Genomic DNA, 25935 nt, shown 5'->3' with positions numbered 1-25935 from the left:
AGCTTTTGCCCCTGAAAAGATTATAAAAATCCTGACGTGCCTCCCAGACTTTAAAACAGAGGCCCTGTGGCCTTTGGTAAACCAGGGGATTCAGGACTGTCTAGTTTGTTGAGAAAAGGGAAGGGTTGAAAGGAGGGAAGGGAGGAAAAAGAGGAAGTGGGCAGGAGACAGAACTCTCCCAGTCTGAGGACTGAACTCGTCTTGGTACCATCTGAATGTTGTAGATTTTGGATACTGTTCAAGGAAGCTGCAAACTCTGACTACATTCTTGTCTCTTAAAACATTCAGCCCATTGACTATTTCAAAACAAAACAAAATTATGTCCAGTCATGGAGAAGGGAATTAATGCTAATTCTTGGCATTAAAATGACTCCATCTTTGCCCCACCCACCCAGGTCTCCTGCTTTGAAGAGCCCCAAGCAAATGTGCAGAGCATAGAGGACTAGCCTTAGAGAGGGAGAGGGCAAGAGTGGAGGTGCCCTCCCAGCCTCTGATAAGACAGAACTGAGAGGCCATGTGTGCAGGGAGTCCCGGAGTGGAGGCTTATTTCCATAACTCCCACACGAGGGGTCTTCCTGCCTGGCCAGCAATCCCTGCACCTACCACCAACAGGAAGCACTCTCTCTCCACGCTGCTTGCCACCTGCCAGTCAGTCATCCTTCCTCTTCTTAAGCTACACTGAGATTCACTTAACTCCAGATTTTGCTGGCATAAAATTGCTAATGGAACAAGAAGAAGTTCATTATGAACTCCACAAGGGTTCCGTTTTATGTAGCATTCGAGGCCTGTTTCACGGACTAGCACACAGTAGGTGCTTAATAAGTATTTGCTGAAAGAATGAATAAATGAACAAAGCATGTACCAGGTCACCCATTAAACCTCTATGTTGGAAAAGGTTTTAACTTTCATTTGCTCCTAACTTTGCGACAGCCCTATTTTAAAGGAGACTTCTAACCAGAAGCACCACTGGTTCAAATTCTGGTGTTTCTAAAAAGAAAAAATTGCATGTATTTTATTTCTAAATCCTTTTTTCTTCCTCACAATATTAACATGGAAAAGGAAAAACAAGAAAGATAATTTGGGGGACATAAGAAACAAGGCCTTTCTAAAGTATCAAAGAGCTTAATGACAAAATGACATATATATAGTACTTGCAAAGTAGCAATGAACAACCTTTGTCCTCAAAACGGTCCTCTCCATACCTGATCACCTATAACACATGGAGAGAGTGTTCTTTCCCTTTGCTATTTTGGTGTAGATTTTTATTTTAAGCAGCGAAGTGTGGGAAGCTTCCTAGGACTGAGATGAGTACAGAGACCACCCAGTCAAAAACCCTGCTGCTCTGCTCAGGCCTTTTTACTCTGCCTGAATCTGCCCCACCTATGTCAGTCCTTTATTTTAGGGTCTTGCTATCATCACAGAATCATCAGTGCCAATAGATATTCATAGAGTCACTGCCAGGTAGAGAATTCTCTGCCAGGCACCAGGCAATTTTTTTTCTCAAAGGGCTCTGTTTAAAAAACTGCTTTCTGGGACTGTGCCTTTATTCTTACCTACTCGTTATCAGTGATTAGTATATTAACAGAGAAATAGGCTGATTCATAAAAGAGGCTAACATCCAGAGAGAAACACAGGGTGAGTAAGTTCTGATTAGGATAAATTTGGTGATGGCACTACAGTATCATAATATCAAATCTTGGTTGAGAAAAGTCATATTCCTCTTGTGGTATATTCACTCTTTCCTACTCTTGCTTTTAAGGTAAAATCCTACCTGAAAATACCCTAGTGAAGCCCCACAGGTCCAGACACAGGATGAGCCCTTGACAGTCTAAATTCAGACTTTCGACAAACATTGAGTGTCTACAACACACCGGGCACTGTTCTAAGCCCTTGGGAGCACTGGTGAACTTGACAAAGATGGCTGGTCTTTGGGAGGTAGGTTCCACCAACAAACCATGGGATGAGTCCACAGTTGATGTGAAATCCTATAAATCTGACTTCAACCAATGAGATTTTTTTCCAAAGTGGAGCCTTTAGCAGCCCAGTTCCTACTCCCCGAGACTTACGGCAGCAGTTCCGAGAGCAGGCTCCTCACCTTATTCAGAAGCCAGCTCAGAGAGAGAAACCTCAGGCTCACACCTTTCCAGTGAGTCAGACCTTTCTTACAGGAGTAGGCCTCTTAGTCAAATCATGACGGATAGACGTGCTCCAGCAAATGGCACTCCTGCTCAGCGACTCTCACCACAAAGTGAGCGGAGAGACCCAGTGAGACTCAGGAGGGCTTGTTACATAGGAAAATTGTTCTCACTCAGGTAGAAAGGAGTGTTGGAGGCTCTAGGGAAAGTCTACTGTCACGTGTGGTATATAGGACTGGCAACCTGGGTTTATAGCCCAGGTTAGTCCACTATGGCATGAAGGACCCCAGGTAATCTCATTAACCTCCCTGACCCTTTGTCTCCTCCTGTAAGGCTAACCACATGCACGTCAGCATCATCCTGTCAAGTGCCTGGTATATTGCCTGGTGCCCGGAAGGTACGCACTGACATTGGTTTCCTTGTCTCTGTGAAAAGGAAGTACAGCTAAGGCAAAGAGGAAATTGAGCAGCCCCGATGAGTACAACCCTGAGCTGTGGGCTTTAGGAGGACTTTCTCATTTGTTCTGAAAAATAAATCTGAAATAAAGATGCTGAATGCCTCTTTACTGAGAAGGTGAAGAGCCTGGCTCCAGACAGGAGGTAGAAATACAGTAGGTATGACAAGGGAAGTAAAATCTAAAGAAGTGGTAACCGTGATGGAAGAGCACTATAAAATATAAGGATACTCTCTGGTACCCTTCCATGTGAGAGAGAGTCACAGAGGACAGACTTGGATGGGTTGGAGAAAGTATGGTTAGGTCCTAGTTGGAGAAGGTATGGTTAGGTCCTAGTTGGAGAAGGTATGGTTAGGTCACCAGATAGCAGAGAAGTTCACTGGTTTATCCAGACAGAGTTTGTCTGGAGTTGCTGGGCCATCAACAGAGGACCCTTCCAAATGTAGGCAGGGACCAAGTGGTTCCATCCAGTGGCATGGCATTCAGTGGAATCTGAGCACCGAGGAGGAAGAGGCTGAGTCCTCAGACCATGTGTGATAGGGGTGGAATTTGTGGAGGGAACAAGAGTTCCATGTGGGCCAGCGCCTCTGGTGGCCGCATGTGGTCCACATGAGGGCCCGTGGAGGGAGTCCAGGTGTTGGTACAGGAAGGAGGCTGTCAGGGTGGGAGGGCCATGCCAGGCACTAACTTCCAAATAAAGAGGGGTGCAGAAAGGTTGTCACTAAGCTAAGGCTACAAGGTTATGAATGGACCACATTCTGGGCTTGGAGAATGGAGCAGACTCTAGGGATGACCACATATCCCTCTTATCAACATCAGTAATGCTGAAATGACAGGAATCCCCTTTCTCCTGCAATGTCCTTTCAGCACTTTAAAAGAGAAAAGGGGAGTTCTTTTATCATGGAACACATATTAAAGGATGGATATAGAGTTGAGAAGTGTTATTGGAAGTCACCAATGTTCAGGGATTGGAAATCTCCCTGGAGTCCCACAGGCAACAGCAGAGCCTCATCTACATCTGGCTGGCTACAAAGACATTTCCAACCCAGCTTCCCCTCTTCTTTCCTTTCCTCTTTTGTAATTTTGGGGATCAAACTCAAAGCCTTACACAAGCTAAGCAAGTGCTCTAACAATGAACTGCACCCCTAACCCCAAACCCAGCTTTTCTAATCAGAGAAGTTAGAACAATCCCCAACCCACCAAAGGCTGGGAATCCCCTGAACATATGTCCAGAAATTATGAGCTCCAAGGTACTTTGGGTATAAGATTCCAATGCTCCTCCCTGCATATAACATCGTCATCAGTTGATTTGTCTGCTGCCTCAAATTTCTAAGGGCAGGGACACTTGTTATTCATTTCAAAGTGTCCAAACTTAGTACATAGAAGGGAATCAAATCACTTAGTGAATAAACTGAGGAATGAATACAAGGGGAGGAAATGGTAAACTGTTTTCTGTTGCTATAATGAAATATCTGAGACCAGATAATTTATAAAGATAGAAGTTTATTTGGTGCATGGTTCTGGAGTATAGGACATCCAAGAGCATGATTCCACCATCTGCTTGGCATCTGGTGATAGCCTTCTTTCTGCATCATGACATAGCAGAGTGCATCACATGTCGAGATGTGATGACACAGGTCTGTCTTCCTCCTTTTATAAAGCCATTGATGCTATCAGGGGACCCCAACCTCATGATCTCACATTAGCCTAATTACCTCCCAATGGGTCACCCCTACCACCAGATGTCACTAACAAATGAATCTGGGGATTATGTTTGCACCACATGAAATTTGGGAAGAAACATTCAAAACCGTAACGGATGCAGATATTATAGGTGCCTTGTCTAACACCTCCTTTTTCCTTTACTTAAAGTGCAATCAATGCCTGATACTTCAACTGGCTTATTCCAGCCCTGGGGAACAAGCACAAGAAGGAAAAGCTGACATACTTCCTGGCAGGGCAGAGAGAAGGAAGTTGGGGTTTCGTGGGCACCATTAGGTGCCGGATTAACACAAGCTCTCCTAGCCCAGACTCCTTGCGATCAGCGAAGGCCCTGTGTTTTAGTCCACTGTGATTTAGTCATTTTGTTAACACATCTAATATCCTCCTAATGGAGAAAACAAACTATATAGCTGAGGGTTGAAGAAGGTGGCATGCGAGATTCATCCTGGAGCCTCCCGAGGGACTGGGCAGCCCTTGATAGGAATTAGGTGGAAGGACAGTGTCACAACGGGCAAGGGGTGTGGCTCCTGGGAAGAGAGCTCTGGGGCCTGGTGAAGGTGCCAAGGGATCAAAAGGGCCTGAGGCAAGGTGAACTTGAAGTAGAGTCAGGGCGGGGGAACCAGGAAATATGAGAAGATGGATCACCAAAGGACAGGGCCTTGGTCCTAAAGGCCAAATACAACCACCCAGGGCCAGGGCAGTGGAGCCAATCGGAGCTTAGTGTCAGCTGGGCAGTGCCTCCTATGCCAACCTGCCCTTCTATGGGATATGTTTTTCCTCCAACTCCCTTTTCTTAGTGCTCTTTTCCTGGACAAGGTCCAAAAAGCAGTATTTTTCACCTCTGTCTACACATCACCAATTTCCTCCTGTGGTTCCAGGAATCCTTAAATGAGCACTTCCCCTGTCCCCCGTCATCCTGGGCTGCTGTGGCCTCGCCCACAGATAACCTTTCCTAAGTATCTGCTGAGCCCTCATGGCTGAGCGTCACTTGGTCATCCGTCATTCGATAGATCAAATCCATACCACCTGGGGCTGTGAAACCAAAAATAGACAGCCAGGTCCCCCGCCAAAGAGAGCTTAAAGGCAAACTAGAATATTTCAAGAACTTGAGTTTATTTTTAGAAGTTGCCTGATTGCCCAGAAAGAAACTTCACTTAAAGACTTTGTTAAAATAACACATCATGAAGTGGAGCGCTGCGTCTGGTTTGATAGTCATCTAAAGTCCCCAGTGGTCACACTGGCTCCCAGCACTCCTGCCATTTGAACAGCATGTCTTCATTCCATTCTGTTCAGGGAGATAAGAAATCTCCCATCAACTGGTTGTTACAATCCTGTCTTGAATTCCAGGGAAAGTCTTAGGGTTTGGGAAATACCATTAGATGTGTTGGGCAAGGACACGTTTCCGGAATTCCAACCTCCCGAGGGCTAAGGGGCTCTGCGTGTGCAGTGGGTCACCTGTAATGTGGTTCGAGTGGAAGGGCCCCAGCATTCTTCTTAGCCAGGAGCTTCCTGTGTTCACTGTGCATCTCACATTAGCAGGAGCTAACGTTTTGACTGCTTAGCCATATGAAGCCCTCAACACCTGGTGGGCCCTGTGAATCGTTGGAGAGTCATATACCACCGATTCCAACACAGGAGATGCCCAGTTAGTGGCAAACTCTCAAGCAAAGTGGATCAGAAAAGTCGTGCCCTCCCTTTCCTGCATGCATCTGGGTTTTCCTGCATTGGGAGATGAAAGAGAGAGTTCTTATTTCCATAAAGTAAAACCGGGAGACTTGCAAACAGAAGGAAACCTTGGCCTTTCTGTAGATTCTAAGGTGGCTTTTGTTGTTGTTGTGGCTTTGTTTTATTTGGTGTTACTCCATCTTGAGAACAGGACTTGTATGCCAAGGTGAAAGTGGACCAAGGTGATGGAAAAAGGAGTGAGACTCGGAAAACCTGGGTTTGGTCTTGGATCTGCTGCTACACGGAAAGTGGCTTTGGAGAAGTCATGAGATCTCTGAGTATATTTCCTTCACAGTAAATTAAGAGGGTTGGAGGGGGCCTCTTGGCCCTCCACAGCTTTACTGTTCCATGACCTGCTGTCATGTAAACAATACAAACATTGAAATGGGGTTTAAGCCTCGCCCTTCATTTGGAACCAGATTTTCCTTTGACTGCAAAGGTTTCTAGATCTAATCTCATCTAGTAACTGTGAGAGTAGTTCAGGGAAAGAATATATAGCAAGCTGTGTCTGATCCAAGATAGAGCCACTGAGGGCCCCAGGGAGAGACCCTGGGCTGGAGAAGGGAGTTGCCACATGGGTGGGGGAAGGGCCTTCCTCTGGATTCGTGGTCCTTCACCTGCCTGGTCTCTTTGCTTCTCCCTGCCATACACATTAGGAGCCTCATGCCTGGTAGTAAGTGCTGTGGGCATGTGGATCCTGAAAGAGATCCTGCAGCACTCCAGGGGTTCACAGACCTGGTCTGGGTCAATGGAAACCATCATAGCCACAGAATGGAAGACCAGTGGCCATGGAACCCCAACTTTGCTAACCCTTTGTGAGGTGCAGATCACTTTGAAGAGCTGAGGAAAAGTATGGTTTCTTCTCAGAAGTTCTCCTTTTACACACAGTATGTTGCATATAGTTTCAGGGGACTTCACACCCCCGTAGGCCCATAGATCCTCTCCTCGGGGCCCATTGAGCCTCAGAATGAACCCTGCTGTCAACTGCAGACATGGAGGGAGCATGAGAGGGATTGTTTACTTCCCACAGACTGAAACCTCACTGCAGATTTCAGTCTGGATAATAAGGGGAAAAATTAAATCTTACTCAGGTTCTAGGAGAATGTTACCAAATCAATCTCTCTCTTTACAGTTTCTAGATTTGTGAGCAAAATCAAAACCAAAGTAGTAGCAATTACTGTACCACGCTGACAATAATATCTTGTACAAAGCAAGTTCTTGTAAACTTTAGAAACAGGAAATATTTGTCACGGTTACTACACGAGTGCTTTGCCTATTCAGCGTGGGCTTCAAAGCATACAGTAATGGTGGCATTCGGTACTTGGAAAATCTGAATGTAAACATAAATACCAGGGAGATTGCCAGCCACAGATGTTCATTACCAAAGGATGAGGAGAGCACACAGTTTTGGGGGCCTGATATATCCTACAGATCTCCTACAGAAGGTCTAGAGGAAAGCTATGGGTTTGATGTTTTTATCAACAGGAAATATCCCTTTGGACAGTAGGTTACAGAAGGGCAGGGGACCCAGCAGGCAGTAATGTTACCTGATTGAATTCAGAGGCAGCTTCCTGCAACAGGAGACAAAATTCCCTGCCTATTGACAACCACGAGAGGAAGGACAGGCTAGTCTTGTTCAACTTGATGCCAAACACATAGTAGGCACTTCAAAATTTTGTCAAGTTAAGTGAGTATCCATCCAAACTGATGATGGTCCAATGTTCCCCCCAAAACAGATGTAGGAAGGCTTGGCCTCTTTAGGCAGGGTCTTCTCTTGCTCTTTCTCTCTGTTGAGACATTATTTTTCTACCTGGATACAATGCCCCCAGGGTCCTGTGCTTTGGTTAATATATCATTTCTTGGGCTGGGGATGTGGCTCAAGCGGTAGCGCGCTCGCCTGGCATGCGTGCGGCCCGGGTGCGATCCTCAGCACCACATACAAACAAAGATGTTGTGTCCGCCGAAAACTAAAAAATAAATATTAAAAAAATTCTCTCGCTCTCTCTGTCTCTCTTTCTCTAAATATATATAATTTCTACAGAACTAACGCTCTTTTTCACAGATAGCTTGGTGTCTGGTTGTCCTGGTTTTTGTAGGTCTAAGCCAAAATCTTGAGTACAGAAGCATCTTTCTTAACTTCTGAAGTCCCATGAACAATTGAGGTTTCAATATATCCAACCTATTCCACCCTGAGGACATTAGCACAACTGCACCAACGCTCACAGGGCACTGGGCACCAAGGTGGCAGTGTCCTATTTACCTGGACACAGAGTTGTAAAACTACAATGTGCACCTGAAGGGTTCAGTTTAAGACACCTTTAATTCTTTCAAGACGAATCATGAGATATGGAGATAACCACGGAGGAGATGAAACTAAAAACTCAGGCATCCCTTTGGAGAGATCCATCAAAAGGAAATTTCCCCTTGAAAATGCAAACAAAAGTGATTCACAAAGAAGTTTCTGGGAAGCTAATGTTGGTGGGGAAATGCTTTGAAAAGAGGAGGAAAAAAATGTCTGGGATTCAGTTTGGCAGCTCAAGCTTGGAAGGACAGAAGGTACTGAGTTGATATTTGCACCTGGTGCCTTGAACACGCACGCACACACATTATTTCTCAGAGGTGTGCATAAATGCAATTCCTTTATTTTGTCTCTGGAATTGATTTTTTTCTCCTTCATGCCTCACCAGTCCATCACATGTGGAGATTTTGGGGATGAGCAGAGAATAACCCAATTTTCTCTCTGATTAAACTGCTTTTGATCCAATCCTTGGGGATCCTTAGGGAATACTTCATGCTTATAGTTCCTCTTCTCTTGTTCTGCTCTCCTGGAAACTGATGTCTGAGCCGCCCCACATGGGAAAGCCAAGGAGTGGCGGGCTCCTATGTCCTAAAACAAACTCCTGAATCATGGCTCCCTTTAGCTTGCTCTAATACCATTTACTGTCGGGTAAATGAAGTCAGGACCCAAGTACCCCTCTGGCTCTGACTCTGTCCATCAGCTCCCTCCTCTCCGCACATCTCTGAGGGGGCAGAGACAGCCCACTTGCCCACACTTTTTCACGCTTCTTTTATGATCATGCAGAGGTAAGATTCTCGGAATGAAGAAAAAGAAAGAAATCTAGAAAACTTTCCTCTCAACAAAGTCCAATTTTAAATACCATTGCCTTGCTTTAAAAAAAAAAACAAAACTCTTTTCATCTGTTTTCTTTTCAGTATAACTCCAGCATCATCTCCCTCCCTATACCATCCCTATCACTACGTCCACCTCACCCCTGAAGTTACCTCAGTGTCTAGAGATGCTTTGAAAGAGGACCCTGGAAGCAGAAATGAATTTTTTTTTCTGATAATTCCCTCTGTATTGTCAACTGTTGATGTTCTCTCAGGCTTCACTCAGTAACTAATAACTGCAAATGTGGGTTGACTTAAAATGTCACACATTTATCCTCAGTTTGGAGGCTAGTAGTCTAAAATGAAGGTGTCCCCAAGGCCTTGCTCCCTCTGGAGGTGCTAGGGGAGGATCTTCCCTTGCCCCTTCCAGCTTCCGGTAGCTCCTGGCAATGTTGGCTACTCCTTGACCTGTAGATGTCTCACTCCAAACTCTGTCCCCATCTTCATGTGGCCATTTCCCTTCCATATGTGTCTTTGTGGGTCCCCTCTTTTTTTTTTTATAAGGACACCACTCACTGGCTTTAGCCACACTAGTTCATCATAACCTCATCTTGACTAATTGTAGCCTGAGACTTTATTATTAAATGAGATCACATTTTAAGGTTCTAGGAGGACATCAATTTTGAGGGGTCACTCTTTAGCCCTACCTCTCTTTTCCTAGCCTTCCTACCATACCCTGACCACACACCCCCACCACCATTCTCCATTTTGGCAGCCACACTCTGTAGTGAAGATTTCTTACTTGATTGGGTGGTATGGAATTGAGAATAGAAAGGTCTAGAATGATATTCTAACAACAAAGCAATTACAGGGAGCCTGGCTCTCCTCTGGAGGTTAGGTCTGCTTGTATGTAAGCAAAGCCTGTCCTGAGAATAGAATTCAGACGAGCAAGAGTCTACCTCTTGTCACCATCCTGTCACTAACACAGCCCTCCAGACACTATAATCAGTGCTAGCCACTTCAGAGTGTTTTTATGAAGACCAATCCCTGCCTGAGCTGGATGGTCCCCATCTGCTTTGGAGAGGCAATGAATGGGGAGTTGCTTATGCTTGTTGTCAGATTTAGACCCGGATCCAGAACTCTAAAGGATGAAGGGGTAAATGGTTCTTGCAATGGTTATTCTCCCACTCAACCCCATCAGTTTAATGGTAAATGTGAAAGCACTTGTTTTCAAACCATCGGTTTTTAAAAAAAAAAAAAATGTCCCAAATCTCAAGGCAGTATCAAAATACCTGTGCTGACTCAGAAAGATAATTTTTCAAGCATCAGCAAAAAAGGGAACTTACAGAATTTGCAAGTTTACCTCCTGCCCCACCTCTCACCCCTTCTCCAGGTCAGCAAGTGCGTTGGTGGCAGTAAATTAGAGGAGGTGGGGGAATATGGCTTTTCATGTTTCTGTCTTGCCCCTTAAACTAGATTTAGTTCAACAAATATTGATAGGCACTGTGTTTGTTCTGGGCCTTCAAAGATGAACCAGACCCAGCATCTGTTTCCAGGTACCGCACACCCCAGCTGGGTAAACAAACGGACTCTATTACACAGTAAAGTTTGGCATAGAAATAGAAATACCATGACAATGGAGAAATCATTCTAATTTGGGGAGAAGAGAAGGGGTAAGTATGCCCCCCCCAAAAAAATGCTGTCTATACATTTCCATTTATCAATTACTCCATTCCTTTATTCTACAGGTACTTGTTGAAAGCCCACTATGTTCCAGATCTTGTCCTAGCTTCTGGGGAAAGAACATTACCAGCCAAAGGCTCTGTCTTCTTGGAACTTACATTCTGTACAGGGAAGTGGTCAAGACTTAGGGTCAGCAGATGTTCTCTGAGGAGAGAAAGTTATGAGTGGTCTAGAAGGGAAGCTATCACAATGATGAAGACTGGGCTATGGTGGTAGCTCAATAAATGAAGAGTAAGTTGAAGTGTGTCCTCTAAAAAGACCTGTCAAGTCACAACCCCTGGTACCTGTGAATGTGTGAATGTGACCTTATTTGGAAAGGGGGTTTTACAGGTACAATCCAGTTAGGATGAGGTCATCCTAGATGAGACTGGGCCCTGATTCAATGACTAATATCTTTGTAAGAAGAGGGAAATATGAACCCAGAGGCACAGAGGGGAGAAGGCCATGGGATGTTGGTGGCAGAGATTGGAGCGATGCAACTACTAGCCAGGGCACGTCAAGAAATACCAGCAACCCACAGAAGCTAAGAGCATGGAATGGTTTCTCCTTCAGAGCTTTCAGAGAAACAATCCCTGCCCACAATTTGATTCCAATAAATTTCTTTTGTTTGAAGTCCCCCAGTTTATGGTAATGTTATGGCAACCACCGGAACCTAATATAGAGGGGAGATTTCTAATTCAAAAGGTCTCATAGAATTAGGATGACAGGATTTGGCAACTGGTCAGACCCAGGAAGACTAGGAGTGCATCAGGGAGTCCCCTTAGAGTCCCCTCAGAGGTTTACAGTAAACATCTCTTTGACGGACTGGGACTGCTTACCACAGTATTTGATGCACAAAGTAAGTAGTAAGGTGTATAGTAAACGTATTAGCTCAGTGGTCATCTCTGGAGCCGTTTGGGAACCCCTGTACAACTTAGTCATTTGTATCAAAGTTCCAGGATCAGGGGAAGGGGAAGGCTGTTGCCAGTGCTGCTGGGAGGTACCAATAAATTCAGAGCCTAACAGTAGAAAATCTGCTCTCCCAAGTCTCAGCTTGCAGGGGCCTGGGGAAGACATTAGACACCCCATTGCTGTTCAGAGTTCATCTTATACTCTGTCACCTCAGGCCATATTCTGAACTTGGCTCCTCCTGCCATGATCCCCGGGATAGTGACATCTCTCAGTGGGCAATGACCACTGGACAGGCCATGCTTTCTCTCCAGCAGCCTGCTGTGTCTCCCTAGCCTCTGCTTCTCTTGAGGATCCTGCCTGAGATCGCCAGGATAAGTGTCTCTGCAGCCTCACCTGGTCCTTTGGATGAGTCACAGATCTGCAGGCTTATCTGAGCTCCCTCTTCTCAGAGGCTCAGAGACTTGAAGGATGTGGCCACACTGACTTGCTGGAACGAGCTCAGCCTGCATGTGGCAGAGTCCACTGGTGCAGTCTTATTATGTGACACACCAAGAGGATGGGAACTTAAAGCATCACAGAAAACCAGAGGTCCAAGGAGATCTGAAAAAAAATCTAGGCAAGACGATGTCACAGGAGGAGCCACATGCCAGATGGGAGCCAGATGTCATCTTCCCTGTTCTTGTTCTCAGTTTCCCCCAGCCCTTGCCCCTCTAGATGAAGGTAACTGAGAGAAGAAATTGGTGCACCAGGGAGCAGCTGAGGGGTTGACTGCAGTTTGCTTAGGTTTGAGGCCACACCTGCTGCTCTGAACCTTGACTTTCTCTAGGTTCAAATTTGCTCACGCCTTTGCAAGCCAATACCTGAGTTTTTGGGTCCTGTGAAAGATGGAGCTCAGAAGCAATGATAAAGGCCAGGTTCAGATGTGGGATTACTATGTTCAGCAGCTCTGAACACTCTTGCTTTCCATAAATCTTTGTGCTGCCCATTGCCATTCCTGTGAGTCCTCTTGAGGGCAAGATGGCTCCTGTGGAACCTCCACGCAGAAATTTGAACTGGTGGAATCAGAGACACAGTGAGGCCCCGTTGCAGACATGACCCTGCCCACCCATATTCCCATCCCCTTGTAGTTGAAGGATGTTACACTCTGGTTGCTTTTCCCATTGACTCTCCTTGCTCTGTCACTATTGAGCACAAGGTTATCCCTCTCTGCCTGGGAAGGGTTTGGAGGAGAATCAGCTGCTCTCCAAACTGTCAGGTTCCTGGTCAAACTGAGAGCAACTTAGAGGCTTTTCAGAACAGTTAGAAGATTCAAAGAGGCTCGCTATTCTTCCTGAAGTAGCATCCCTCACTGCTTCCCCTCCTGCTTTGCCTTTCCATCACTCATCACTAGCTGAGGCCACAGGGCGAGCCTGTGTGTCCATGGCAGCCTTCCTCCCCCACAAGAAGGCCAGCACCCTCAGGGCTGGGATTTGGCACAGCTCATTGTTGCGTCCCTGGCATAGAAAGGAGCATAATACTCAATGTGTGTTCAATGAGTGCTTGTTGGATGATCACAGGACATGGAAGGAGCCTTTCTACCAGAGATAAAGGGAGTCTGACTTCTCCCAATAAGAACGAGATTACTGGTCTGGGGATGAAGGAGAAGGAAAACTCTGGGTTGCCTTTCCTTCCAGCTTCCTGGAGGCTTGTTGCTGGGGAGGCAGGAAGAGTGGAGGGAGGGCCTGGCTGCATGGTGTCCTGCAAGATGGGACATCAGGCCCCTGGTGCAAAAGGCAGGGAGCCAGAAGACCTGAGGTCACCTGGGTCAGGGTGATGGCTATCTCCTAGCAGTGACCTCAGTAGACGAGTAGCACAAGGACAGTGTTGCCATACCCTGTGTGTTTCCTGCAGTCTGCAGTATGGGACTCAAAATGGCCCTCAGGCAGAGCTGCAGCAATCCTTACACCTGAGTAAGGATTTTATTCCAGTGACTTCTGTGTGATGTACTGTGCACATGTGCCTATACTATTTCTGTGAATGATAAGCGTGATCAGAGGAACAGGACTCTGTGGTTATATGTGCTTCATCACATGTGTGAAGCAAATTAAGACATTTGGACTAGTGGTTCCTTTGGGGGCTGGGTAGAGATGCCCAAAGCTATTTCAAATATAACAGAAACACGTTACTTGTTTGGCATTTGGTGGCTTTTCTCCCCACTCCATATGTCATTATTGGAGTATAAATTGGCTTAGGAGAAGGCAATGGCCAGTGTGACTGGAACATGGTTACATAGATGACACTAGGAAGCTGGTAGGGCCTATGTAACCATGTTCCAGTCACACTGGCCATTGCCTTCTCCTAAGCCAATATATACTCCAATAATGGCATTCTTAACAATGACTCATTAAATTGGAAGCTTATCTATTCAGTAAAAAACAGTTAGGCCAGAACCTCTTTTTGAAACTTTTCTTCACAATTACATTCGCTGCTTGCTAGATGGATTTGGAATTAATTAACCTTCATTGCTTTAAAATTCATGTTAAAATTCACATTTTTATGATCACAGCAATTAGCTTCAATTGATAAGATGACACTAATGTTTGAATCACATCTAGGTGCCCACAATGGCTAAGGTTAATACAATTTTCTCCTCTTTTTTAATGTGGAATATCACAGAAGAGAAACACTGGGCAATCAGACTCCTGCCAAGCTGTCTGAAAGAAGGAATTCTCATATCTGCTTTTGAATAGCATCATTTTTACTATTGTTATCCACTTAGCAAACTGCTCCTATAGTCTACCTACTGCAGAAAAGTCCTAGTCAACCAGGTAGCAATTGCACCATTTATCATCTGGTGGGAGGTTGCAGGCCAGCCTAGTTTTGCATATTTCCAGAGGATGCAAAGTGCACCACCAGAGTCCGAAAGAGCCCCCCTCCCCTGCATCTCCACAGTGATTCATTCTGAATGCCCAACATGGAGGCCTAAGAAAGGCCCAGCTATTAGTGTTAAGTTTTAACTATGAAGGCTACGGGCTAATTTTTTTTCTTTTTGACAAACTGTCTTTCAAAACTATTCATTAATTTATACACACAGAGTACAAAATCCACAAGGTATCCAGAATAATAGTATATAGTGACAAATATATGACCCTCCCACCCCAGCCACCCAGTTATTCCATCCCCTTCACCAGAGGCAAGCCCACTTATCCATGAGTTTATTTTAGTTCCAAAAGAAGTTACAGAACTCAGGCCTAAAATGGCATTAGGAAAGCTGTTCCACATTGTGGACAGAGACAAGGGCCTCCAGTGGGTTGAACTCTGCTCAAAGCGAGGCGTCACTGCTTCCCGCTGAAGAGCCTGGATAAGAGCAGGGTTTATCTCACAGGGTGGCTGAGATAATGAAATGAGTTAACCCAAGCAGAGGGCTTAGCACAGTCCCTGGCACACATTTCCACTCAGAATGTGTCAGCTCTGATCAGCGACTGGGCAACGGAGTGTGGCAGAGGAAGGTTGGGGAGGATGGGGCACGCTGAACACTGGGGGAAGCCCTAAGACCTTGTTATCCAAAGTGTCGTCTCTGGAAACCCCAGGAGTTTGTTAGAAACTCAGGATCTCAGGCTTCCCACCACCAAGTCCTATTGAGTCAAAATCCTCACAATGGCAAGCTCCCAGGAGGACAGGCATCTGATCCCCCAAAGCCTGAGGGGCCGGGGCTGTAGATCTCCGCTCTTTCTTCACCTGCAGGCATGAGCCCTTGGACTTGTGATGAAAACCCATGAGAACACGCACATCCCTCCCCACCACATTCATCCACGGCTATTCCGTATCTGATTTCCCAAGCCCAATAACCTGTGACCTCAAAGATGACTGGAATGTGTCCTCTTTTGTCCTGTAGCTCGTGGGTAACCTGATAGATAACCCTGGGGCAGAGTGGCATGTTGTTTTTAAAGTGATACAAGAGACACAGTGGAGCCTGCCCAACAAGCAGCGGGGCTGCCAGGATGCCAACTGGGACACCTAAGCCCTGGCAGCAGGGGCTGCCTCAGCCAGAGCTGGTCATTAGAAATAAGGTCTGCAGGGGTTGAGAGGACAGAGGGGCTCCCAGGTGATCATTTCTGCTGTTTGCCACTTATTCCAAACCAGCAGACCTTGGCTGGGAATCTATAGCACATAGGAAAGAGCCATTTAGAACAGAATTACAGACTCTAGTGGTGGATACAGTCATAACACATTTGTGGGGACCCGTAGCATGCACAACATTAAGAGTAAGCCCTGATGTAAACTCTGGACTTTGTGTGATGGCGATGTCATATAAGGTGATTGATTGTGCCAGTGGGGGTACCTGTACCTATGTGGGGGCAGGAGGTGCAGAGGAACTTTCTGTACTTCCTGTTCAGTTTTGCTGTGAACTAAAATATGTTCTGAAAAATAATGTCTACTTTTAAAGAGAGAGAGAATTTCAGCTCATCACTAGATAAGCTGCACGAGAGAAAAGCAGTGGACTTTTAAAAAATCAGAATGAGGCCAAGTGTGATGGCGCACACCTGTAATCCCAGCGGCGCAGGAGGCTGAGGCAGGAGGATCGCAAGTTCAAAACCAGCCTCAGCAAAAGTGAGGCACTAAGCAACTCAGTGAGACCCTGTCTCTAAACAAAAAATACAAAATAGGGCTGGAGATATGACTCAGTGGTTGAGTGCCCAAGTTCAATCCAGTACCCTCCCCTTTCAATAAAAAAAACACTGAATGAAAACCAAAATGACTAAGAGCTGGCCTAGCCAACCTAGGAGCCCCAGTTAGGTGTGGTTAGCAAGCATCTGAAATGTGCCTACAAAGGAACTAAACTTTAAACTTTATTTAATTTTAATCAATGCACAGTAAACTTTAAAATGTGTAATTCTGTTAGGGAAAATTTTAAATCAGTTCGGAACAACGTGGGCATATAAATCTACCCTTTCAACTGTTAATTTTGTGAATTCTAAATACAGATCAGATGTTCCCAATGAGTAGTTAGCACCCAAACTGAGATATATCACAAGAGTAAAACAAGCACCAGACTTGAAGACATAATAACAATGTAAGTTTCTTATTAATGATCATATATTGTTTACATGATGAAATAATACTTTGGTTAAGTTGGGTTAATCCAATATATTAGTAAAATTTACTTCACCTGTATTTTGGTACTTTTCAAAAATATAGCTTCCAAAAAATGTAAAATTATATATGTAGCCTCATATACTGTTGATGGGAATGCAAAGTGGTACAACTACTTTGAAAACCAACATGATGGTTCCTCCAAACGTGACACAAGTATTACCCAGAAATTCTGTTCCTGGGTATTTACCCAAGAACACTGAAAACATAAGTCCACACATAAGAGCCACAAAGTGAAACCAATCCAAATGTCCCTCAACTTATGCATGGCTAAAAACACATGTGATCTATCCATACATCATAGTATTATTCATCCATAAAAAGTAATTAAGTATTGTCAGATGCTCCTCCATGATGACCCTTGGTGACATAATGCAGAATAAAAAAAAAAAAAAAGACACACAAAAGTCATATACTGTATGTTTCCATTTATAGGAAATGTCCAGAATAAGTAGATCCACAGAGAAAGTAGATCAGGGTTTGCCAAGGGCTGGAGGTGACTTCTAATTAGCAGGGAGTACATCCTAACAGGTATGGGCTCCTTTGGGAAATGATGAAAATGTTCTGGAATGAAATTATGGTGATGGTTGCACCATTTATAGTTGGACTTGCATATGTAACTTGTATTAATATGTAACTTTCATATGTAACTTGTATTAATTTCTGTTGGACAAAGTTGATTTTAATGAAAAAGCTATTTTCTTTCCCAATTAGCCAGAGCTAATCAATTAAGGTTGATTTTCACTTTCTTTCCACTCCAGGGGACATTTGGCAATGTTTGGAGATATTTTTGATAGTCACCACTGGGGTGGGGTGAGGGAAAAGATCTCTACTGGTTGGGAGTGGTGCCAAGCGTCCTACAATGCACAGGACAGCTGTCCATAACCAAGAATTCCCTCCCAGGAGGTCGGTGGTGTGGAGGTTGGGAACCCGTGTGGAAGGCTGCTCTGATGTCCCCTTCTCCAATCACTGCTTCCTTTGCACCTTCTCCTTCTCCTCCCATTTCCCCCAGGGTCAGATTCCAGGTGTGACTTTCTCCTGGAACCCACAAATAGGCATCTTTAGACCCTGAGCTCCTCGAGACAACAGTAACTCTATAGACACGGAACAGTTTAAATAGTGGCCTAGACAACAGGGACTGACTAGAGACCTTGATTCTGGCCTTACTCTCTGAGTCTTCCTGGGTTCCAAAATGTTGAACTTACTTTAAGCTGGCCTGTTTCAGGTAGATTCCCATTTTTCTTGTTGTTTTCTCTTCCACCTCAGATTTTCCAAGCCAAAGACCACTGAAATTTGCAAAGTCTGTGTCACAAACAGGCTCTTTTGTCTGACAGCTGAAGAAGGATATCCTACTTTGGTTTACTTTGTTTTCAAACCACCCATTCTGTCTGTATTAGTTTCTTGATGGTTGCTATAACAATTACCACTAACTTAGTGGCTTAAAAGTGCATGAATTTATTACCTTATAATTCTGGAGGTCAGAAGTCCAACTTGATCTCCCTGGGCTAAAATAAAGGTATGAGCAGGGCTGTGTCCTTTCTGGAGACTTTTTGGAAAAGAATCCCTTTCTTTTTCCAGCTCATCTAGAGAGGGACAGCATTCCTTGGCTCATGGTCTCATCCTCCATCTTTAAAGTCAACAGAGTAGTCCTTCAAATCTTTCTATCTTCCTCTTTCACCTATTTCACCCTTGTGATTACACAGACCCATCTGCATAATCCAAACTCTTCCCCAACTCAAGATCAATAATTTAATCCCATTTCTTTTGCTCAGTATGGTAACATATTCACAGGTTCTGAAGATCAGGATGAGAATGTCTTTGGGGGGCATTATCCTGTTTAGGATACAGTTAAGTGGGCATGGAAAATCTGTTGAGATGTCTCTCTTATCCACACTTTGCAGCCTAAATTCCACAAGGAAAAGGAATTTAGCATTTTTGCTTTTCTAGAGTTGGGGGTTTTATTCAATATGAGTTTTGAGCTAGTTATATGCTAACTTTCCAGATCCTAATTCTTGTGGACCTATGCCCTAGAATGGTCACTAAGACTTTTATAAACTACTGTTCCATATTTATACCTTTATATAGTTTAAAATAAATTAATACAGTTAGATATTTATTTTGGTGGTTTGTTGTTTATGGTGTTAACAAAATTGATGTCCCAACTGCTGAGTTTAAATCCCTTTTACAATGTGAACCCACTGGATCCCATGATGATTTTCAACTCAATATTTATTGAGTTTTTCTCACTGTCAGGTACTAGGTGTGCTCAGTAAAGCTAAAAGTTGATCCACAAAGAATTTATAGTCTAGCAGGGGGACAAACCAGTATACTGTCAATCTAATCCAAGGTGACTTACAGCAAAGCTTCTAAATTCAGTTAAATAAAGAGTTGCTAGATTAATCAGTTCTTAGTGAGGACTACTACTTATCAGGACTACAGAGGAGAGCATGAATCAGGACAGGGTGGTCATGCAGGAGATTAAGTCTTGAAAGTGCAATGAAATCTTTCAGGATTGGGCCAGAATCCTTTAAGGTCAAACTTATATAGGAATTACCCTCAGTGTTCTGGAGCCTTGGAGATTCAACCTTCATGGGAAGCCTTAGGAAGTTGTCTTGATTTGAGTTTCCACCAAAAAAACAACCCAAGACAAGAACTTGAACACAGTTAGTTTGTTTGGGAGGTAATCCCGGGAAGCATGGAGAAAGAGGGGGAATGTGAGATAGAGAAAGAGAAAATAGCAAGTTTTCTGCATGAATGAATATGTTGCTTATGAGGACAACAGGGGTCTGATCACATGGGGACCCTATATGTTGTGTGACACTTGCATGAGAATCATTCCATGAGCAGGACATGCTGAGATATTATCTATCAACTGCCCCACCCCCAACACACACAGACACACACAGGTTAAGAATTTCCCTGACCTCCAGATGCACTGTCCGGTGTGGCTAAGTGACCTCCCAGGACATGAAGAAGGTTCTCAGGCATTGGGGAGTTGTCAGGTGCTGGAAACTCTCAGGTGGACCAAGTTGCTATGGGATAGGGAATCCTTAACATCTGCCTCAGAAACAATAAGGTAAATTCAAAAATAGTCCAGATGTTGGAGCTAGTCAATGGGATTTTTTTTTTTTTTTTTTTGCCTGAATGATTCTGACTCTACTCTCAGTCAAAATTCAGCAGAGTCATAATCTCTACCAACTTCCATTTGTTCAGTGATGGTCTGAATTCCTTATGGAATTTGAATCCCAGTTTTGCAACTTAAAATAGATGTGCCCTGGGCAAGTTATTTTGCCTCTTAGAGCCCTATTACCAGCTCACAATTGTGTTCTATGAATTGCAGGAAATAGCAAATGTCATGCTTTAATATAGCACTGGGAACAAACACTCAATGAATGATTATTTCTTGGTAGATGATAACAACTCTTATTTCCCCCACCATCAGTGCAAACTTCTGACCAGGTATAGAAGTTGAAATGGTGATCTGAAAATGGCCCTCCCAGAATGGTTCCATCTTTGGGATTTCTGACTATACATACAATGGACTGAGAGGATTTGTGACTTATTGCTTAGTTTTGGTAAACAATAATTCTATTTCAGAAAAATGCCTCACTAAAATGTCATCCAAGTGCAGTGAACACACTAACCTCTGATTCATAGAAGCACATGGGAAAGATATTTGAGACTACAAGGGGACCTTTTCATAGTTTATTACATTTGTGTACCGAATCCCAAATGACTTGGGATTCTGAATATAATTACTTAGGATTCTGAGTGTGACCTTAAATCTTAGTTCAGGCTACTATCACAAAATGCCATAGACAAAGAGGCTTAATTAAGCAAAAGACACTGATTTCTCATAGTTCTGGAGACTGAGCAATTTAAGATCAAGATTAATCAGTTTTCTTAGTGAGAATCCTCTCCCTGGCTATCAGATGTCCACCTTCTCACCATATCCTCACATGGCAAAGCAAGAAAGAGGAAGCAAGTTCTCAGTGCCTCTTCTTATATGGGCACTAATTGTGCTTATAACCTCATCTACCCATAATCACCTCCCAAAGGCACTTCCTTCTACTTCCATCATCTTGGAGGTTAGGGCTTCAACATGAGTTTTTAGGAGTCATAAACATTCCACCTTACTTGCCATGATTAAGTTGCTTTCCACCTGTGGGGATTGGGTACCTCATATACTATAGTCTCATGGAATATGAATCTAGAAAAATGATAATAAAGGAGATTTTACCCATATTGATTGGTTCTGCTCTGTGTAATATTAACTCATATTTAGAGCCCTTGGGATCTCAGGGAGCCTCTAACCAGCATCTAACTTTACACTCTGTGTTCATGTCCATGCCATCCTCTCAGATAGCAAAGAAAAACATCCCCTTGCTAGCTTTTGGGTAGTCCCTTAAAGGATTTAAAAAACTATAGTGTTGTAATATATAAACTATCTTTTTCAGTAAAATGGAGTGAAGATTGCAAAGTAGCTACTAGAGGAAAGTAGAAACTATTTTTTGCTTAATACTATAAATATATTGCCAGTTGTTCTAAATAAGAACAAAAGAAATGACCTCAAGACTGATCAGACTTATTCTAGAATCACAATTAGTTGTAAAGGCATTAAATTGATAAACATGAATAGGAATTTGACCCAGGGTCTGCCAATGACAAAATGGTGTGACTACAGGCAAATATCTTAATTTTTCTGCCATAAAACCATGGAACTTTCTTAAAGGAAGAGACAATTTATATACATGTGATTTGCTTCAGTGAGACTCTGTCTCTAAATAAAATACAAAATAGGATTCAGGATGTGGCTTAGTTGTCAAGTGCCCCTGAGTTCAATCCCCAGGACCACCCCCCAAAAGAATATCATTATTCAGATGAATCTATTTATACCTCTGATAATCTCACTAGGTTAATAACTGGGCTGAAATTTACATTATGAAGATATTAGTAAACAGTGTCAATTGCCATCCAGAAAGGTTGTAGCAATTTGCACTTCCATCAACAGTGTAGGAGAAAACCTGTTTCCTCACAGTCTTCTCAGTTGTATTAATACTTTCAAAACAATATCAGAAAATTGAGAAAGAGAGGAAAGGATGAAAGGAAGGATGATGGGAATTGATAAGCTTATGGTGTATCTATACATCCTTTTGTGAATTGCCTTTTGATCCCTTTGCACACTTTTGGTTAAGGGAACCACCTTTTCTTACATCATTTTCTTTGCCTGTACACCACAAACACTTTCCTAGTTTTCAGTTTTTCAATTCTGCTTATGGTGGGGGTTATGCAAATTCTTACATCTCAAATTTGTCCATTTCCCCCTTTTATGCTTAGAAAGTCTTTCCTTGTCTTGAGAGCCATATTTTCTTCCACTTAATATTGATATTCACTTTGACAGCTGATACAAAATTCAGGATTCACAGGCCTTGGAGATCTTTGTGTTTGACCTCTTTGTTATGGTTTGGGTATAAAGTGTCCCCCAAAAGCTCACGTGTGACACAATGCAAGATGGTTTGGAGGAGAAATGATTGGGCTATAGCCTTAACCTAAACCATTAATTTTTCCCTGATGGGATTAACTGAGTGGTAACTGAAGGCAGGTGAGGTGTGACTGGAGGAAGTGGTTCGTTGGGGGTGTGGCTATGGGGTACATATTTTATATCTGGCCAGCGGAGTCTCTCTTCCTGCTTCCTGTTCACGTTGTGAGCTGCTTCCCTCTGCCACACTGTCCCGCCATGATGGTCAGCCTTGCCTTGAGCCTGAAAAAATGCAGCTGGCCTTCTATGAACTAAGACCTCTGAAACTGTGAACCCTCAAATAAACTCTTCTCCTCTACCATTGTTCTGGTCAGATCTTTCAGTCACAGCAGTGAAAAAGCTGACTAAAACAATCTTCCTTTGAGGAAAGGAATATCTCTTAAAAATAGATGCTGAGAACAGCAGGGCACAGTGGCACACACCTGTAATCTCAGTGGCTCAAGAGGCTGAGGCAGGAGCTTCAAAGCCAGTCTCAGCAATTTAGCGAGGCCCTAAGCAACTTAATGAAACTCTGTCTCTAAATAAAATATAAAAAAGGGTTGGGGATATACTCAGTGGTTAAGCACCGCTGGGTTCAATACCTAGTACAAAAAATGAAACAGATATTGAGAAATGAAACTATTTTGTCATGGGTGATACTGGTCTTATTTTTAAAAGATATTGCTAAATTACACTCCTGCTGTCAATGCCCCCATTTCCCCAAAAGCTCAACTTGATATCACCCTTCTTTTTTCTGTTATATTTCTTAATATTTTTTTCTATTATATTTTTTAAATTTGCATTTTCCTAATTACTCATGAACTTGAGCATCATCTGTGTTTATTGACCATTTGTTTCTTCTGTGAACTTCATATTTATTTACCTTTAAATTTTTTTTCCAGGGTATTTTCTTATCTGCTTACAAAATACTTTGGAAATTAATTTTTGTTACATTTGTTACTGTCACATATTTCTCCCATTATGTGACTTTCTCTTGATTTGATATTCCTTTTTATATAAAAAATTTAATTAGATATCAAAATCATGCAATTTTTTTTCTTCTTTTTTTTAAAAGAGAGAGAGATAATTTTTTAATATTTATTTTTCAGTTTTCAGTGGACACAACATTTTTATTTTTATGTGGTGCTGAGCATCGAACCCAGTGCCCCGCGCATGCCAGGCGAGCATGCTACATCCCCAGCCCTTTTTCTTCATTTTTAAAAAATCCCAAGAAGGCATTCTCTCTAGAGTTAAAGATCATAAAAATGTTAGTAGTTTGGCCAGGAGTTTATAATTTTGTTTTTTATGTTTAACCCAGAAATTCATCTAAAGTTATTTGGGGTCTATTGGGATATACTGGTATTTTCTCTACATGATAGCTAATTGTGGCAGCATTGGAGATGTTGTTTTTTCCCTAAAAATTGAAAGGTTACCTTTGTCATAAACCAAATTCCAATACTGGAGTTGATTCTGTTCTCTCTACTCAGTTTATTTATTCTTATACTGGGCGGGGGGGGGGGGGGTCCTACCACACTGTTTGGATTACCCCAGCTTTATCATTTAGTTGGTTAGTTTAATATTTTTCCAGCTTATTTCAAAGATGCAAGATCATCATCACTCATGGAAAAAAAAAAAAGTGACCCCCAAAGCATGTCTCTGGCACCCTGCTTCAACCAAAGACCATGGTAAGAGATTTGCTACAGGCACAAAAACCCACCCTTTGCAGCCAAGTGACCCTCCTTCCACCAGCTTCCCCTGCTGCCACCCAAATTCCTGTCACTACACTACTCCTCAAAATAAAACTCAGCTGCAAATGGCACACCTGTTTTGGATTAGTTACAATAAATCAGGGCCTGTGTTTATTTCAGTCGTGCGGACAGGTGAAGAACAAGCTGAGTTTATAGCGGGCCAAGTAGAAAGCAAAGAATACAAATCATGAGGGGTTTCTGTTTGTTTGTTTGTTTCCTGTTTTTGTTTTTTCCTCTTAGGATAAGGAGTTATGCTGGTCAAGCCCTAACCTTCCTTGATCACTCCTGTGATTCTGTAGATAAATGCCTCCAATTACAGTAGTCATTCCATGTCTGCATGATTAAACCTATGGTTTCCAAGCTTTGTTACCCAGATAGCTTATGAAAAATGCAAGTTCAGAAAATCTGGGGTGAATTTAGAGGTCTTTGTCTCCTTAGGTCATTCCATGCCAATAATCCAGGCCTTGACTTTGAGAAACTGCCCTGAGGACTCAAAGCAAACCTAGGCCACCTGAGCAGAAGGCAACCGTGGTTCCTCAAAGCAGTCCCCCTTGCTGCCACAGGTCCCTGTAACGTGCTAATGAAGTCATGTTGCTGCCCTGGTCTGTGTGCAGCATCTCCTGAGCAGAGAGAGCCTAAATAGCTGGAATGCATTCTAGAATCTTGAGAAGGAAAGGACAAAGCCTTCAACTTAGCTTTTGTCTCTGCAGCAAGGCCCCTTTCAAGGTGTAAACTTCAGCAAAATTTAAAATAGAGCCTGCCCCAGGGATCCTTTGCCTAAGCAGCTCACTCCTGGCCTGGGTGTCAAAGGGCAGGCTGCACTGCCTCCCAGGCCCACCTCAACAGCAGCGAGGACAGCCCAGAGAAACACTTCTGCTTTCAAGGTCTCAGAACCTCCAGCTTGTTCTGACTAGTGGGTGGGCAGCATTTTGCTCTGTTGCATATTTTTAATACCTGCCTTGGCAGCCACTAGCCCCTCTGAGCTACCTCCCTGGGCAACTCAAGTGAGCTCCTCAGATGTTTTGTTTTAAATGGTTTTAAAATATTCTGTTTCCTAAATGACCTGCAGAGACTTGGATTTTCCCCAGAAGCCCTAGTATGTTAAGTGTGAGATTTTGTAGAATGTGAGATCTTTCAGAAATATATACAGGGAAGAAACATTTTAAGTGGAAAGAATACCATTTGCCACTGTTAGAAAAGTTTAGTGTTGACTAATTGGATGCTTTGTTCCTTGGCTAAAATTGTGGGAAGTCAGGGGAAGGGCTCCAGAATCCCTGAGAAAGCTTTTTAAGATATGCACAGCTTTTACACCTCTGAAGTCCTACTCAGCAGGGGTAGCCCAGAGCCCCCAGGACAACCCTTGCATTCCACTCCTGGGCTCCTGGACTCTGTCCAGGTTGTGCTTCAATTTACATGGAGTTACGAAGAGATTTCCAAAAGCGCCTGCCCTAGTCCTACCCTAGAACTTCTGTATCAGAATCAGGACCTCCCGGACAGGGCTTGGGCATTTGTGTGTTTAGAAGTTACCAAGCTTGGTTCAAAAAGGTCCTCCACCTTAAAGGGATAAAGAGTCACCTAGCAGCTTTTAAAATTCTTGATGTGCAAGCCACAGTGCAGACCTAATCACATGGGAATCCCTGCATTGTGGTGGCAGTGGGTGAGGGAGTGGCATGTTCAGGCAGCTCCCAGGTGATCCCATGTACAGCGAAGGATAAGACTACTGTCTTGGGCTTTTCCAATCTGAGAAAGATTTTATAC

General features: G+C 43.5%; 1 protein-coding gene across 1 annotated transcript in view; it reads right to left on the bottom strand.

The window, feature by feature from the left end:
- The window catches only part of Alpk2 (alpha kinase 2), a 112644-nt gene that overhangs the window by 42003 nt on the left and 44706 nt on the right, over window positions 1-25935 (bottom strand). The window lies entirely within an intron of this gene.

This window comes from Marmota flaviventris, chromosome 16 (genome assembly GCF_047511675.1).
Source record: "Marmota flaviventris isolate mMarFla1 chromosome 16, mMarFla1.hap1, whole genome shotgun sequence".
Classification (NCBI taxonomy): Eukaryota; Metazoa; Chordata; class Mammalia; order Rodentia; family Sciuridae; genus Marmota; species Marmota flaviventris.
This window is presented reverse-complemented; position numbering and strand designations above follow the sequence as displayed.